Source organism: Geotrypetes seraphini, chromosome 2 (genome assembly GCF_902459505.1).
Source record: "Geotrypetes seraphini chromosome 2, aGeoSer1.1, whole genome shotgun sequence".
Taxonomy (NCBI): Eukaryota; Metazoa; Chordata; class Amphibia; order Gymnophiona; family Dermophiidae; genus Geotrypetes; species Geotrypetes seraphini.
In genome coordinates, this window is record NC_047085.1 from 503,999,887 (window position 1) to 504,007,748 (window position 7,862).

The following is a 7,862-nucleotide window of genomic DNA, read 5'->3' on the forward strand; positions in this document are numbered from 1 at the left end:
AGGGTGGGAGGGGTGGCCATATTGGTTAGAAAGGGACTGGGTCTAGTGGTTCAACAAGTCTTTCGGGATGGGGCAGGGAGATGTTTGGCTATAGTGGCTACCTTACAGGGCCGTCCCATCACTATTATAAATCTGTATGGTCCCAACACTGGTCAAGCAAAATATTTTGGGTCCCTTAGAACTGAATTGGTGGGTTTTGTGAAAGGCTCTGTTTATCTGGGTGGAGATTTTAATGTTACCCCGGATGTTCATCTGGATCACTCTGTGGGAGGGACTCGTTCTCCGACTAGGGCCGCTAGAAAGGCTCTTCTATCTTTGTTTTCTTCTCTGGGTTTGGTAGACAGTTGGAGGTTGTCTCATCCGGCGCAGCGCTCTTATACTCACTACTCTCATGCACATAGATCGTATGCGCGAATTGATGGGGTATGGGTTCATCGTAATTCCTGGGGCGGGATTCGACAGGCCGAAATTGGTGCTATCCAAATTTCTGATCACGCGCCAGTGTGGGTAGCCTGTGCAGGTTACTGGGAGGGGGTGGGACGTCGTTTTGGAGACTTAATGAGTCTTTATTAAAAGATCCAGCTGTAATTCGAGAGGTGGGTGCGACCGTGGCTCTGTACCTTCAACATAATGATAATACGGTCACTGATGCGACTCTGTGGGATGCACTGAAGGTGGTGGTACGGGGCGTTTTTATTAAATGGGGTGCTCGCCGAAAGCGTTTGCGGGCGCAGCGTTCTTTAGCACTTCATGAACAACTGGAGCGATTGACGAAGTTGCATAAGAGACATCAGGACCCCTTAGTATGTGAACATCTTGTTAAGGTTCGTGCGGAACTTTCCTTACTACAGATGGAGGAGTATGAGTTCTTGCGGTTGCGCCTACGCCAAACTGTTTATGAGTATAATAACACACCTGGATCTCGCTTAGCTCGACTTATTAAGCTGAAGCAGGTGAGAGCGACTATTACAAAGATTCGGGATTCTGCGGGCATTGTGCATTGTACTGATTCGGCTATTAGCTCAGTTTTCCTCGATTTTTATTCAGACTTGTATCGGCCATCGGTGGGGCGAGCTTCCACTGCCATTGAGGGGTACCTTTCTGCGTTGCGGCTACCACAGCTTTCGGACACTGATAGAGATTTGCTAAATGAGCCTATTGAATTAGGGGAAGTTTTGGGAGTCATTGCTAATTTGAAGTTGGGTAAATCGCCTGGGCTAGGTGGGTATACTAATCAATTTTATAAACTTTTTCGTGAGATTCTGGCTCCATTATTGGTCCGTGTAGCGAATGGAGTACGGGGAGGTTCCCCGTTGCCCAATTCAATGGGGGAGGCAGGGATTTCAGTCTTGCTTAAGCCGGGCAGAGATCCTATTGGGTGTGGGTCGTATAGACCGATTTCGTTATTGAATACTGATGCAAAAATTCTAGCGAAAGTTTTGGCTCTTCGTTTGGGTAAGGTACTGCCCTCTCTGGTACATTTGGATCAATCTGGTTTTGTTCAAAAGCGGCAGGTATGTGATAATATTAGACGAACGTTGCATCTTTTGTGGGCTGCACAGCGGACTTCTGCAAAAATTGCCTTTTTGGCGATTGATGCAGAGAAGGCTTTCGATCAAGTGGCATGGGAATTTTTATGGCAGGTGATGCATCGGATGGGGCTGGGCTCTTTCTTTTTGGCTTGGGTGCAAGCCTTTTATAGGGCTCCTAAGGCTACTGTGCGTATTAATGGGATTTATAGCGAATTTTTTTCCATAGGGAGAGGCACTCGACAAGGCTGTCCTTTATCTCCCTTGTTGTTTGCTCTCTCTATGGAACCCTTAGCCATTCGTATTCGGGAACATGGGGATTTATTGGGGGTGAAGGTGGGAGATCTTGAACATCGTTTAGCACTGTTCGCCGATGATGTGTTGTTGTATGTTCGGGACCCGGAGGTTTCATTGCCGATTCTTGTTGACCTTTTTTTGGAGTTTGGGGGGGTTTCGGGATTTACGGTGAATATGGATAAATCTGAACTGTTGAGTGTTACCTTGGGAGAAGAAGACCAACGTCGTTTGGCTGTCCGGTTTCCTTTCCGCTGGGTGCCGGGGGTTATCCGTTACTTGGGGATTCGTTTACCTGCGGAGTTATCCCAATTGTTTACTGTTAACTATGCGTGGCTTATTCAACAGATCAGGAATGATATTCAACGCTGGAATGGGTTTTGGTTGTCATGGTGGGGTCGCATAGCAGTTCTCAAAATGAATGTTTTACCCCTCTTGCTTTTTCTTTTCCAAACATTACCGATTTCGGTCCCTTCTCTAGTTTTGAAACAGTTGTATACTCTGTTTTTTCGCTTTATTTGGCAGGGGAGGCCTTCTCGTATGTGCTAAACAAATACTTCTGTTCTGTGTTCACAGAAGAAAATCCTGGAGAAGGACCGAGATTGTCCGGCAAAGTTACACGAGAAAATGGAGTAGATTCTGCGCCGTTCACGGAGGAGGGTGTTTATGAGCAACTTGAAAAACTGAAGGTGGACAAAGCGATGGGACCAGACGGGATCCATCCCAGGATACTAAGGGAACTCAGAGAGGTTCTGGCGAGTCCTATTAAAGACTTGTTCAACAAATCTCTGGAGACGGGAGTGATTCCTGGGGATTGGAGGAGAGCGGATGTGGTCCCTATTCATAAAAGTGGTCACAGGGATGAAGCAGGAAACTACAGGCCGGTGAGCCTCACTTCAGTTGTTGGAAAAATAATGGAAGTGTTGCTGAAAGAAAGGATAGTGTATTTCCTTGAATCTAATGGGTTACAGGATCCGAGACAACATGGCTTTACAAAAGGTAAATCGTGCCAAACGAACCTGATTGAATTTTTTGATTGGGTGACCAGAGAGCTGGATCGAGGACATATGCTAGATGTAATTTATTTGGATTTCAGCAAAGCCTTTGATACAGTTCCTCATAGGAGGCTGTTGAACAAACTTGAAGGGCTGAAGTTAGGACCCAAAGTGGTGAACTGGGTCAGAAACTGGCTGTCGGACAGACGCCAGAGGGTGGTGGTTAATGGAAGTCGCTCGAAGGAAGGAAAGGTGACTAGTGGAGTCCCTCAGGGTTCGGTGCTGGGGCCAATCCTGTTCAATATGTATGTAAGTGACATTGCTGAAGGGTTAGAAGGAAAAGTGTGCCTTTTTGCAGATGATACTAAGATTTGTAACAGAGTAGACACCGAAGAGGGAGTGGAAAATATGAAAAAGGATCTGCAAAAGTTAGAGGAATGGTCTAATGCCTGGCAACTAAAATTCAATGCAAAGAAATGCAGAGTAATGCATTTGGGGATTAATAATAGGAAGGAACCGTATATGCTGGGAGGAGAGAAGCTGATATGCACGGACGGGGAGAGGGACCTTGGGGTGATAGTGTCCGAAGATCTAAAGGCGAAAAAACAGTGTGACAAGGCAGTGGCTGCTGCCAGAAGGATTCTGGGCTGTATAAAGAGAGGCGTAGTCAGTAGAAGAAAGAAGGTGTTGATGCCCCTGTACAGGTCATTGGTGAGGCCCCACTTGGAGTATTGTGTTCAGTTTTGGAGACCGTATCTGGCGAAAGACGTAAGAAGACTTGAGGCGGTCCAGAGGAGGGCGACGAAAATGATAGGAGGCTTGCACCAGAAGACATATGAGGAGAGACTGGAAGCCCTGAATATGTATACCCTAGAGGAAAGGAGAGACAGGGGAGATATGATTCAGACGTTCAAATACTTAAAGGGTATTAACGTAGAACAAAATCTTTTCCAGAGAAAGGAAAATGGTAAAACCAGAGGACATAATTTGAGGTTGAGGGGTGGTAGATTCAGGGGCAATGTTAGGAAATTCTACTTTACGGAGAGGGTGGTGGATGCCTGGAATGCGCTCCCGAGAGAGGTGGTGGAGAGTAAAACTGTGACTGAGTTCAAAGAAGCGTGGGATGAACACAGAAGATTTAGAATCAGAAAATAATATTAAAGATTGAACTAGGCCAGTTACTGGGCAGACTTGTACGGTCTGTGTCTGTGTATGGCCGTTTGGAGGAGGATGGGCAGGGGAGGGCTTCAATGGCTGGGAGGGTGTAGATGGGCTGGAGTAAGTCTTAACAGAGATTTCGGCAGTTGGAACCCAAGCACAGTACCGGGTAAAGCTTTGGATTCTCGCCCAGAAATAGCTAAGAAGGAAAAAAAAAAAAAAAAATTTTAAATTGAATCAGGATGGGCAGACTGGATGGACCATTCGGGTCTTTATCTGCCGTCATCTACTATGTTACTCTACTATGTTACTAGGGCCGCTCTGTGGGCGGCCAGGACCAGTGGGGGGCTTGCGGTACCAAATTTATTTTGGTATTTCCGAGCAGCTCAATTGCGACTTTTATTAGATTGGGAGATTGCAGATTATAAATTGGCGGTCCGTCTGGAACAACACTTTGTGGGGCGCCCCTGTTTGAAGTATTTGCTTTGGTCTTCTTCCATTGGTGCTAGGAGGTTTGTGGTTCCGGGAAACCCGTTTCTGGAACATCTTTTGAAAGTGTGGTGTGATACCCGTCGCCGTTGGGGGGGGGGGGGTTCTGTCGATTTTGGGTGCGGTGCGGGAGGAGCCCCTGTTCCCCGCTGGAGGGGAGAGTTCTGCATTTGTGCAGTGGGCACAATTAGGGTTGCATACTTTTCGGGATGTGCTTCAAAAGGGGGTCCTGATGTCTTTTGAAACCTTCCGGCTTAGTGCTGCCTTGCCCAGAGGAGATTTTCTAGCCTATTCTGAAATGCGTCATTTTCTTCATTCTCGGGAGTGGGATCGGGGGTCCTTTCAGTCTATTGATCCCTTTGCTCACATGTGGTTTACTCTTAAGAGCCTTCCTAAGCCTATCTCTGTTCTTTACCAATATATTCAGGGCTCCTATTCCTTTCCGTCTCTTTATCAGCGAGCTTGGGAGATGGATTTAAACTGTACATTTTCTGTTCAGGAGTGGGCTATGATCACTACTGAAGTAGGCAAGGCCACCTCGTGTGCACTCATTAAGGAAAATGCCTACAAAGTGGTACTGAGGTGGTATTATACGCCGGAACGTCTTCACCGTATGTATCCAGGTGTTTCAGCTTTGTGTTGGAGATGTGGGATGGCCTTGGGGACATTTTTGCATATCTGGTGGGCCTGTCCCGTTCTACAGCCTTTCTGGAGGCAGGTGGTGGGGTGTTTATCACAATTGTTACAAATATTATTGCCTTTTTCTCCGCAGGGGTGCTTGCTAGGCCTTTACAATGTATGTTTATATTCATGGCAAACTAAGATCCGACGTTGGGGCCTGGCGGCGGCTAAATGCTTGATAGCTGCTCATTGGAAGCAGGGGCAGGCGCCCACTCAATTGGAATGGACTGTTAAACTTCAGTTTATTTGTAATATGGAACTGTCTATAGCAAAGCGTCATGGCTATTATTATACTTATACCCAGACTTGGACACGAATCCTTGATAAAATTACATCTTTATCTTGAGCTTATTTCTGTGGGGGGGTGGGGTTGAGGACTGAGGGGGCTCTCCTGAAGAAACAACTGTGGGCCCTCTTTGCTGGAGGTGGAGCTTGGGGGTGGGGGGGGAGGGATTTGTGGAGTTCTGGTTGCTGCTGGGTATCAGGGGCTTGATTGTATAGTGGGGGGTACTTCTGTGATTTGTAGATTTATTGCTGTGCTCTCTGATTGATGGCTGTATGTTCTGTTGTCCATGATATTCATGGTATGGTTTGTATATTTCCAAAACTTTTCAATAAACATTTATTGATTAAAAAAAAAAAAAGAATGAATCAAAAACGCTCTTTCTGACCAAGATAATTTTCTCTGGACAAGTGACAGTTTTTCACAGACACAAAACCAACTAATTTCTTCTTCAATACCTTTGCTTTAAGATCTAGACAGGCTACACAAGTTTTTCCTATACGAATAAGAGAAAAGACAAGTTTGTGAACAGAAAATATTTTTAAATTAGGAAACCTTATACAGTGGAACCTTGGTTTGCGAGTGTTTTGCAAGATGAGCAAAACACTCCCGCAAACCTTAACTGGCAAAATGAGCACCCCCTGCTTGTGAACACACCCCCTCCCCCCCCCCATCAGAACCACATTGCACCCCTGTGCTGGAAGCGGCATCTGCCTGCCCACCCATCCACACAAGCTCCTTACCCCATCTGCTGTGTGCCGGTGCCAGTTAAGGAAAGATCCTCTGGTCTGGGCCTTGAGCATCTGCACATGCTCAAGGACTTCTGTCTCTCGTTCTCTCTGAGACCTTGGAGAGAAAGAGAGCCAGAATGCCTTGAGCATGCGCAGATGTTCAAGGCCCAGGCCAGAGGATCTTTCTTTAACTGGCATCGGCACCAGCACGCAGCAGATAGGGTAAGGAGCTTGCTTGGGTGGGTGGGTGGGCAGGCAGATGCCACTTCCAGCACAGGGGTACAATGCAGTTCTCGCAGGGGGGTGTTCATGGGCGGGGGCTGTGATGCTGGTTTGAGTGGGGGGGGGGGGAAGGAGGAGGTGGAACGAATCAAAGCGAATTTCCCTTACTTCCCATGGGGAAATTCGCTTTGATATACAAGCAATTTGGTTTACGAGCATGCTTCTGGAACAAATTATGCTCATAAACCAAGGTTCCACTGTATTTTAAATTTATTTTTAAGTTATTTTACCTAAATTGGGCAGGGTCAAATAGTTGACCTATCTCTTGTTTTGGGCCTCTTGGAATATCCAGTGTCTGCAATCAAGCCTCAAGGACCGAGAATCTCCATGGCAATGATCCAGGTCAGCTAGGTCAAACTACACATGTCTACCTTCTCTGGACTTTCCAAAGTTTAAACCTCATAGTATTTATAAATTTTTTAGAACATTTTCCTGTTTGAATATCACATACAATAATGCAATTGGTCACTGCCATTGCCCAGGGAACCACATTTATGGTCACCTCCAGCAGCTGTAAGTAATGTCAGGTTGTCAGAGCGGTCTCACTCATTCCTGTATCTGACACAGGAGCTTCTCTGTGGGTTGTGGGTTGGAACACCTCATTCTTCCTTGAGTTGAACCAAACTCCCAGATGCTTCAAGCACTGTGTTGGTTCTAGGTGGCTTTTCTGAAAATTGACCACCTAGCAAAGCCTCTGCAGTAGCTGAATCACTCTTTGCATAGCCGTTCTGCCTCTTATCAGCCAATTGTCTAGGGATGGAAGTACTTGTATCCCCTTCATGCAGAGGTGTGCTGCTACTACAACCATCACCTTGGTGAAGGTGCATGGCACTGTGGCCAGAATAAAGGAAGGGCTGAGAACTGGAAGTGCTGCTCCAGCACATGGAATTGCAAGAACATGTGCTCTGGAAAAATGGGAATATGTAGATAGGTCTCAATCAAATCCAGTGAGGTGAGAAATTCCCCTGGCACCACTGAAGCAATTCCTGATCTCTCCACATCTGGAAATGTGATATCTTAAGAGTTGCATTGATTTCCTTGAAGTCTAGAATTGGCCTCCAGTCTTCTGAGCCTCTCTTGGGCACTATGAAATATATTGAGTATCTGCTGGAGCCTGAGTGTTCTTCTGGTACGGGTTCTGTGGCCTCTTGATAGCCCTTGTCATCCCAATCCTCCTCAGACTGGGCCTCCCCAGCTAGCGCATGGTACTGTTGCTGGAAATTGTGCTCTTAGTGGGGAAATGCCCGGTGCCAGCATGGCTGCGATCCCTGAAGTTTCCATGTGGCCCTTGTTAATCATGTAAACTTCAAAAATCGTATTGATTAATTCAAGGGAGAACCCCCTGTCCAGGACATCCAGACAGCTCCTGCAGATGCTCCTGAGCTCCTTTCTGGGGGTTTGCGACAGTGGCACGGCTGTG